The following is a 10,216-nucleotide window of genomic DNA, read 5'->3' on the forward strand; positions in this document are numbered from 1 at the left end:
GCTATCTCTCAGGTTATATATACCATGCTCAGGTGACTCCATATAGCAGAGCTATCTCTCGGGTTGAGCGGACTACATGCAGCAGAGCTGTCTCTCGTAATATACATATAATGCACAGCAGACTCCATGCAGCGGAGCTATCTCTCAGGTTATATATAATGCATAGAGGACTACATGCAGCAGAGCTATCTCTCAGGTTATACATATAATGCATAGAGGACTAGATGCAGCAGAGCTATCTCTCAGGTTATACTATAATGCATAGAAGATTACATGCAGCAGAGCTATCTCTCGTGTTATACTATAATGCATAGAAGATTACATGCAGCAGAGCTATCTTTCGGGTTATATATATAATGCACAGAGGACTGCATGCAGCAGAGCTATCTCTCAGGTTATACATATAATGCATAGAGGACTGCATGCAGTAGAGCTATCTCTCAGGTTATATATAATGCATAGAGGATTACATGCAGCAGAGCTATCTCTCAGGTTATATATACCATGCTCAGGTGACTCCATATAGCAGAGCTATCTCTCGGGTTGAGCGGACTACATGCAGCAGAGCTATCTCTCAGGTTATATATAATGCATAGAGGACTACATGCAGCGGAGCTATCTCTCAGGTTATATATAATGCATAGAGGACTACATGCAGCAGAGCTATCTCTCAGGTTATACATATAATGCATAGAGGACTAGATGCAGCAGAGCTATCTCTCAGGTTATATATACCATGCTCAGGTGACTCCATACAGCAGAGCTATCTCTCGGGTTGAGCGGACTACATGCAGCGGAGCTATCTCTCAGGTTATATATAATGCATAGAGGACTACATGCAGCGGAGCTATCTCTCAGGTTATATATAATGCATAGAGGACTACATGCAGCAGAGCTATCTCTCAGGTTATACATATAATGCATAGAGGACTACATGCAGCAGAGCTATCTCTCAGGTTATACATATAATGCATAGAGGACTAGATGCAGCAGAGCTATCTCTCAGGTTATATATACCATGCTCAGGTGACTCCATACAGCAGAGCTATCTCTCGGGTTGAGCGGAGTACATGCAGCAGAGCTATCTCTCAGATTATAGGCGTTACATAAGCAGAGCCAATAGACAGCCGTATACAGATCACACGTGCGCTCGCTCTACGAAGCAGACGAGCCTGGCCCGGGCTTTGGGCAGCAGAGCAAACCCTCAGATGTAGCGCCTAAAGCTAACATCTAGCTTGTGAGTAAGCACTGGGGCAGATACGTCGCCCTCATCACACTAAGCATTCAAGTGTGGTCACCCTGGGATTAAAACACGGGTACCCTGGCTCCACTGGGCACGGTGGATTCCCTAGGTAGCGCCTCCTGGCACCTGGGCGCCTCGCTGTGCTTTGAAACATGCCAGGGGCCTCTCGTGGCCCGACTGGCCCGCACCCCAGCTGTGCCTTCGTGCGTCGTGGGGCTTGCCCCCCCCTCCCCCCGCCTTCTCTTGTGCGCCCTAGGACGTGTGGCGCACCTTGCACTAGTGTGCCCCGGGCGGTGCCCGCCGTGCACAGGTGCTCTCTGACCCGACCCCTCGTACCTGTGCTGTGAGGCCCCCACCCCTCTGAATCTATGCCCCCCGACACACACCTGTGTCTTCGGCCTGATCCCCCCCTCCCCCGCGCATGAATGTGGCTGGCGGCCAGACCGACCTCCCGTGGGACCGGCCCCCCTTTGCCCCCTCTGCTTCCCGTGCTTTGGACTGGCACCGTGCGACGTGCCCCCGAATCACCCGTATGTGCTCACCCTCAGCGCCTCGATACCTGCCCCGGGCTTCGTTGAGCACGTGGAGGTGCGATATGCCCCCTCTGCCCTGAATGTGCCCCTGCCTTCCCTCTGTGTCGTGTGAATCGCCCATGTGTGCCCAGGTGGTGAGTCCTGTGCCCTGACAGCTGCCCCTCCTGTCCCCGTGTGCCCCCTGGGTATCCACCCGCGTGTGCCCAGGTGGTGACTGGTGCCCTGAGAGCTGCCTCCCACCCTGTCCACGTGTGCCCCCTAGGTACCCACCCGCGTGTGCCCACCGTCAGCGCCCCGATAACTGCCCCGGTGCTTCGTTGTGCCCAGGTGGTGAGTCCTGTGCCCTGAGAGCTGCCCCCCTGTCCCCGTGTGCCCCCTGGGTATCCACCCGCGTGTGCCCAGGTGGTGACTGGTGCCTTGAGAGCTGCCTCCCCCCCTGTCCCCGTGTGCCCCCTGGGTACCCACCCACGTGTGCCCACCGTCAGCGCCTCGATAACTGCCCCGGTGCTTCGTTGAGCAGGTGGATGTGCCATATGCCCCCTGTGCCATGAAGCCTGTGCCACCGGAGCGCCCCGAAGACCCCGTCAGCACAAACACAGCTGCGCAGACCGCTGCGAGGCGACCTCCTGCTCACTCTCCAGCGAGTGCACTAACCCTCACTCACACTCCAGCGAGTGCACTAACCCTCACTCACAGACCAGTGACTGCACTCACCCACACTCACACTCCATCGAGTGCACTAACCCTCACTCACACTCCAGTGAGTGCACTAACCCTCACTCACAGACCAGCGAGTGCACTAACCCTCACTCTCACTCCAGCGAGTGCACTAACCCTCACTCACAGACCAGCGACTGCACTCACCCACACTCACACTACAGCGAGTGCACCCACCCCCACTCACAGACCAATGAGTGCACCCTCCACTCACACTCCAGCTAATGCACTAACCCTCACTCACACTCCAGTGAGTGCACTAACCCCCACTCACACTCCAGTGAGTGCACCACCCCTTACTCACAGATCAGCGAGTGCACCGCCCCTCACTCACAGACCAGTGAGTGCACCGCCCCTCACTCACACTCCAGCAAGTGCACTAACCCTCACACACAGACCAGCGAGTGCACCACCCCTCACTCACACTACAGTGAGTGCACTAACCCTCTCTCACACTCCAGCGAGTGCACTAACCCTCACTCACACTCCAGTGAGTGCACTAACCCTCACTCACAGACCAGCGAGTGCACTAACCCTCACTCACACTCCAGCAAGTGCACTAACCCTCACTCACACTCCAGTGAGTGCACCACCCCTTACTCACAGACCAGAGAGTGCACCACCTCTTACTCACAGACCAGCGAGTGCACTAACCCTCACTCACACACCAGCGAGTGCACTAACCCTCACTCACACTCCAGTGAGTGCACCACCCCTTAGTCACAGACCAGAGAGTGCACCACCCCTCACTCACAGACCAGCGAGTGCACTAACCCTCACTCACACTCCAGCGAGTGCACTAACCCTCACTCACAGACCAGCGAGTGCACTAACCCTCACTCACACTCCAGGAAGAGCACTAACCCTCACTCACAGACCAGTGACTGCACTCACCCACACTCACACTACAGCAAGTGCACCAACCCTCACTCACAGACCAGCGAGTGCACCCACCTCCCACCCCCACACACAGACCAGTGAGTGCACCCTCCACTCACACTCCAGCGAGTGCACTAACCCTCACTCACATTTCAGCGAGTGCACTAACCCTCACTCACACTCCAGTGAGTGCACCACCCCTTACTCACAGACCAGAGAGTGCATTGCCCCTCACTCACAGACCAGCGAGTGCACCACCCCACTCACACTCCAGCGAGTGCACCACCCCTCACTAACAGACCTGCGAGTGCACCCTCCACTCACAGACCAGCGAGTGGACCACCCCCACTCACACTCCAGCGAGTGCACCACCCCTCACTAACAGACCTGCGAGTGCACCCTCCACTCACAGACCAGCGAGTTTCTAGTCCACCACAACCAGAGCCAACTTCTCCAAGTGCATGATCAGCGTAGGAGATGGAGGAGAGCGAAGTGCCTGAAACTCAACTCTGAGAAGACAAAAGCGCTGAACTCCAGGAACAAGAGCTCTCCCCGGGACCCCCCCGGGCCATCGGAGCTCGGACCCACACCCACCAATCATTGTAGACAACAAACGGAACAGGACAGCACCGGCGGTCCGCTGCTTCTGTTTCCATGTTCTCCGCACTCTCCCCAAGAACTTCAAATGGTGGCCCGTGAACCCCACGCACCCTCACGCACCCTCACGCAAGCCCTCATCACACGCAGACTAGACTCCGGCCCGCACTCTTTGCCGTGATCTCCAACCATCTCTTCCATCGACTCCAGACCATCCAGAACGTGCCACAATACTCGCCCTCGACCCCCCACGCAGCCTCGCCTGACCGCATCTCAGAGAGCCCCACTATCTCCCCACGCATAAACGCTGCCAATTCAAACTCCTCACGCACACATACACGGCACTGCCCAGCATTGAACCAACATATCTGAACAACTGCATGCACTTCCACCAACCCCGAGACACCTGCGCTCAGCCTCACGCGCACACAACACCGCATCCGAGACGATGAATAGGAGGTCGGGCATCCTCCTACATCACACCCAAGACATGGAATGACCGCCCTCGCCAGGTCAGCGCCGACCCGGCTCTCGGACTGCGTCACTGAGGCCGACTCCCAACACCTTCAGCCTCACCCACGCGCTGCGCAAGCACTGCGCACCTTCACGGGGGATGAGCCATGCAAAACGAATCTACATACCATGATCGAATGAATGAGTGCATGTCTAAAGCGCGCAGCTACTGCGAGAGTGCACCGGCGCTAGGGCGCAGCTACTGCGAGAGTGTCCCGGCGCTAGGGCGCAGCTACTGCGAGAGTGCCCCGGCGCTAGGGCGCAGCTACTGCGAGAGTGCCCCGGCGCTAGGGTAGAGCTACTGCGAGAGTGCCCCGGCGCTAGGGTAGAGCTACTGCAAGAGTGCCCCGGCGCTAGGGTAGAGCTACTGCGAGAGTGCCCCGGCGCTAGGGTAGAGCTACTGCGAGAGTGCCCCGGCGCTAGGGCGCAGCTACTGCGAGAGTGCCCCGGCGCTAGGGCGCAGCTACTGCGAGAGTGCCCCGGCGCTAGGGTAGAGCTACTGCGAGAGTGCCCCGGCGCTAGGGTAGAGCTACTGCGAGAGTACCCCGGAGCTAGGGTAGAGCTACTGCGAGAGTGCCCGGCCCTAGAGCGCAGCTACTGCGCGAGTGCCCCGGCGCTAGGGTAGAGCTACTGCGAGAGTGCCCCGGCGCTAGGGTAGAGCTACTGCGAGAGTGCCCCGGCGCTAGGGTAGAGCTACTGCGAGAGTGCCTGGCCCTAGAGCGCAGCTACTGCGAGAGTGCCCCGGCGCTAGGGTAGAGCTACTGCGAGAGTACCCCGGCGCTAGGGTAGAGCTACTGCGAGAGTGCCCCGGAGCTAGGGTAGAGCTACTGCGAGAGTGCCCCGGCGCTAGGGCGCAGCTACTGCGAGAGTGTCCCGGCGCTAGGATGCAGCTTATGCGAAAGTGTCCCAGCGCTAGGGCGCAGCTACTGCGAGAGTGCCCTGGAGCTAGGGCGCAGCTACTGCGAGAGTGTCCTGGTGCTAGGGCGCAGCTACTGCGAGAGTGCCCCGGTGCTAGGGCACAATTACTGCAAGAGTGCCCCGACGCTAGGGCCCAGCTACTGCGAGAGTGTCCCGGCGCTAGGGTGCAGCTACTGTGAGAGTGTCCCGGCGCTAGGGCAGAGCTACTGCGAGAGTGCCCCAGCGCAAGGGCGCAGCTACTGCGAGAGTGTTCCGGCGCTAGGGTGCAGCTAATACGAGAGTGCCCCGGCCCTAGGGCGCAGCTACTGCGAGAGTGTCCCGGCGCTAGGGCAGAGCTACTGCGAGAGTGCCCCAGCGCAAGGGCGCAGCTACTGCGAGAGTGTTCCGGCGCTAGGTCGCAGCTAATGCGAGAGTGTCCCGGCGCTAGGGCGCAGCTACTGTGAGAGTGCCCTGGCCTAGGGCGCAGCTAATGCAAGAGTGCCCCGGCCCTAGGGCGCAGCTACTGCGAGAGTGTCCCGGCGCTACGTTGCAGCTAATGCGAGAGTGCCCCGACGCTAGGGCGCAGCTACAGCGAGAGTGCCCTGGCGGAGATACTGCGAGAGTGCACCGGCGCTAGGGCGCAGCTACAGTGAGAGTGCCCCGGCGCTAGGGCGCAGCTACTGCGAGAGTGTCCAGGCGCTAGGGCGCAGCTACTGCGAGAGTGTCCCGGCGCTAGGGCGCAGCTACTGCAAGAGTGTCCAGGCGCTAGGGCGCAGCTACTGCGAGAGTGTCCCGGCGCTAGGGCGCAGCTACTGCGAGAGTGTCCAGGCGCTAGGGCGCAGCTACAGCGAGAGTGCCCCGGCGCTAGGGCGCAGCTACTGCGAGAGTGTCCAGGCGCTAGGGCGCAGCTACTGCAAGAGTGTCCAGGCGCTAGGGCGCAGCTACTGCGAGAGTGTCCCGGCGCTAGGGCGCAGCTACTGCGAGAGTGTCCAGGCGCTAGGGCGCAGCTACTGCGAGAGTGTCCAGGCGCTAGGGCGCAGCTACTGCGAGAGTGTCCCGGCGCTAGGGCGCAGCTACTGCAAGAGTGTCCAGGCGCTAGGGCGCAGCTACTGCAAGAGTGTCCCGGCGCTAGGGCGCAGCTACTGCGAGAGTGTCCCGGCGCTAGGGCGCAGCTACTGCGAGAGTGTCCAGGCGCTAGGGCGCAGCTACTGCAAGAGTGTCCTGGTGCTAGGGTGCAGCTACTGCGAGAGTGTCCCGGCGCTAGGGCGCAGCTACTGCGAGAGTGTCCTGGTGCTAGGGCGCAGCTACTGCGAGAGTGTCCCGGCGCTAGGGCGCAGCTACTGCGAGAGTGTCCAGGCGCTAGGGCGCAGCTACTGCAAGAGTGTCCAGGCGCTAGGGCGCAGCTACTGCGAGAGTGTCCCGGCGCTAGGGCGCAGCTACTGCGAGAGTGTCCAGGCGCTAGGGCGCAGCTACTGCAAGAGTGTCCTGGTGCTAGGGTGCAGCTACTGCGAGAGTGTCCAGGCGCTAGGGCGCAGCTACTGCAAGAGTGTCCCGGCGCTAGGGCGCAGCTACTGCGAGAGTGTCCCGGCGCTAGGGCGCATCTACTGCGAGAGTGTCCAGGCGCTAGGGCGCAATTACTGCAAGAGTGCCCCGACGCTAGGGCCCAGCTACTGCGAGAGTGTCCCGGCGCTAGGGTGCAGCTACTGTGAGAGTGTCCCGGCGCTAGGGCAGAGCTACTGCGAGAGTGCCCCAGCGCAAGGGCGCAGCTACTGTGAGAGTGTTCCGGCGCTAGGGTGCAGCTAATGCGAGAGTGCTCCGGCCCTAGGGCGCAGCTACTGCGAGAGTGCCCCGGCGCTAGGGCAGAGCTACTGCGAGAGTGCCCCAGCGCAAGGGCGCAGCTACTGCGAGAGTGTTCCGGCGCTAGGTCGCAGCTAATGCGAGAGTGTCCCGGCGCTAGGGCGCAGCTACTGTGAGAGTGCCCTGGCCTAGGGCGCAGCTAATGCGAGAGTGCCCCGGCCCTAGGGCGCAGCTACTGCGAGAGTGTCCCGGCGCTACGTTGCAGCTAATGCGAGAGTGCCCCGACGCTAGGGCGCAGCTACAGCGAGAGTGCCCTGGCGGAGATACTGCGAGAGTGCACCGGCGCTAGGGCGCAGCTACAGCGAGAGTGCCCCGGCGCTAGGGCGCAGCTACTGCGAGAGTGTCCAGGCGCTAGGGCGCAGCTACTGCGAGAGTGTCCCGGCGCTAGGGCGCAGCTACTGCAAGAGTGTCCAGGCGCTAGGGCGCAGCTACTGCGAGAGTGTCCCGGCGCTAGGGCGCAGCTACTGCGAGAGTGTCCTGGTGCTAGGGCGCAGCTACTGCGAGAGTGTCCAGGCGCTAGGGCGCAGCTACTGCAAGAGTGTCCAGGCGCTAGGGCGCAGCTACTGCGAGAGTGTCCCGGCGCTAGGGCGCAGCTACTGCGAGAGTGTCCAGGCGCTAGGGCGCAGCTACTGCAAGAGTGTCCCGGCGCTAGGGCGCAGCTACTGCGAGAGTGTCCCGGCGCTAGGGCGCAGCTACTGCGAGAGTGTCCAGGCGCTAGGGCGCAGCTACTGCAAGAGTGTCCTGGTGCTAGGGTGCAGCTACTGCGAGAGTGTCCTGGTGCTAGGGCGCAGCTACTGCGAGAGTGTCCAGGCGCTAGGGCGCAGCTACTGCGAGAGTGTCCAGGCGCTAGGGCGCAGCTACTGCGAGAGTGTCCCGGCGCTAGGGCGCAGCTACTGCAAGAGTGTCCAGGCGCTAGGGCGCAGCTACTGCGAGAGTGTCCCGGCGCTAGGGCGCAGCTACTGCGAGAGTGTCCTGGTGCTAGGGCGCAGCTACTGCGAGAGTGTCCAGGCGCTAGGGCGCAGCTACTGCAAGAGTGTCCAGGCGCTAGGGCGCAGCTACTGCGAGAGTGTCCCGGCGCTAGGGCGCAGCTACTGCAAGAGTGTCCAGGCGCTAGGGCGCAGCTACTGCAAGAGTGTCCCGGCGCTAGGGCGCAGCTACTGCGAGAGTGTCCCGGCGCTAGGGCGCAGCTACTGCTAGAGTGTCCAGGCGCTAGGGCGCAGCTACTGCAAGAGTGTCCAGGCGCTAGGGCGCAGCTACTGCGAGAGTGTCCCGGCGCTAGGGCGCAGCTACTGCGAGAGTGTCCAGGCGCTAGGGCGCAGCTACTGCGAGAGTGTCCAGGCGCTAGGGCGCAGCTACTGCGAGAGTGTCCCGGCGCTAGGGTGCAGCTACTGCGAGAGTGTCCCGGCGCTAGGGCGCAGCTACTGCGAGAGTGTCCCGGCGCTAGGGCGCAGCTACTGCGAGAGTGTCCCGGCGCTAGGGCGCAGCTACTGCGAGAGTGTCCCGGCGCTAGGGCGCAGCTACTGCGAGAGTGTCCAGGCGCTAGGGCGCAGCTACTGCAATAGTGTCCTGGTGCTGGGGTGCAGCTACTGCGAGAGTGTCCTGGTGCTAGGGCGCAGCTACTGCGAGAGTGCCCCGGTGCAAGAGCAGACGCCAGTGGAGGGAATCAACCACCTCACAGTTTGCTGAAACATTTGCGTTTTCAGTTGTTTGCGAAATAAGTTCTTCATAACCTAACACACTCCACTCACACTCGAGAGAGTGCACCCACCCCCACTCACTCTCCAGCGCGTGCACCCACCCCCACTCACACTTCAGAGTGCATCCACCCTCACTCACTCTCCAGCGCGTGCACCCACCCCCACTCACACTCCAGAGTGCACCCAACCCACTCACTCTCCAGAGAGGGCGCCCACCCCCACTCACACTCCAGAGTGCGCCCACCCCACTCACACTCCAGAGTGCACCCACCCCCACTCACACTCCAGAGTGCACCCACCCCCACTCATACTCCAGAGTGCACCCACCCCCACTCATACTCCAGACTGCATCCACCTCACTCACGCACTCCAGCGCGTGCACAGAGCTCGCACTCACCTAGGCTCCGCTCAGGGTCCCTCAGACTGCAGCGCTGAGATGCTCCTGCCTCCTCCAGGGGGCGCTGGTGCTATTAAAGGGGTACCGGGGGCTTTGGGGGCACCCTGCCTCCTTCAGGGGCTTTGCGGGTCTCGGGGTTCCCTGACACCTCCAGGCGGGTTGCTGGGGGTTATTAAGCGGTGCTCCCGTCTGCTCCACTCTCTGTCCAGGCTCTGTCCGGCCTCCCCCCGCGGGCAGTTATATACTCCTGTCCTCGGGCCCGCACAATGCCCATTAATGAGTAATCCGAGGGCGTGAGGTGAGCGCTCCCGCCCCTCCCTCCCTCCGGGGCCAGAGGCCTGGCACCGAGGGCCCGAGGCGTGGACCCGAAGCTGGGCACCGCAGGGCCGTCCTCGCCCCCCTCCCTACGCCCTCAAGAGGCACGAGGGGCCCCGGGCCAAGCCAGACCCTACCTGACTGAGAGAGGGCCCGACCCACCCTTGAGAGTCATGGGCTCCATCCTGGTGGGATGGGGGGGGTGACCAGGCCAGACCCTACCTGACCGCAGGAGCCCCCCCCCCCCCAACCGTAGGAGCCATGGGCCCCACCCTGGGGGACCAGGCCAAACCCTCCCTGACCGAGAGAGGCCCCCCACCCCCCCCAACCTTAGGAGCCATGGGCCCCACCCTGGGAGAACAGGCCAAACCCTCCCTGACCGAGAGAGGTCCCCCACCTTCAGGAGGCATTAGCCCCACCCTGGAGGACCAGGCCAGACCCTACCTGGTCGAGAGAGGCCCCCACCCTTGAGAGTCATGGGCCCCACCATGGGGGTGGGGGGGACCAGGCCAGACCCTACCTGACCGCGGGAGCCCCCCCTAAACTTAGGAGCCATGGGCCCCACCCTGGG

The 10,216-nt window shown here is 61.7% G+C and overlaps 2 protein-coding genes across 2 annotated transcripts in view; both read right to left on the reverse strand.

Annotated features, from left to right (window-relative positions):
* The window catches only part of LOC147718333 (gap junction beta-1 protein-like), a 61,905-nt gene extending 52,442 nt beyond the window's left edge, over nt 1-9,463 (reverse strand). Inside the window, exon 1 of the mRNA XM_086918275.1 lies at nt 9,331-9,463. The gene's annotated coding sequence lies outside the window, so the exon portion shown is untranslated. The remainder of the gene's footprint in view (nt 1-9,330) is intronic.
* The window catches only part of LOC147718332 (gap junction beta-1 protein-like), a 68,796-nt gene extending 59,330 nt beyond the window's left edge, over nt 1-9,466 (reverse strand). Inside the window, exon 1 of the mRNA XM_086918274.1 lies at nt 9,331-9,466. The gene's annotated coding sequence lies outside the window, so the exon portion shown is untranslated. The remainder of the gene's footprint in view (nt 1-9,330) is intronic.
* Nucleotides 9,467-10,216: the final 750 nt, after the last annotated feature.

Source organism: Lissotriton vulgaris, chromosome 4_1, assembly GCF_964263255.1.
Source record: "Lissotriton vulgaris chromosome 4_1, aLisVul1.2, whole genome shotgun sequence".
NCBI lineage: Eukaryota > Metazoa > Chordata > Amphibia > Caudata > Salamandridae > Lissotriton > Lissotriton vulgaris.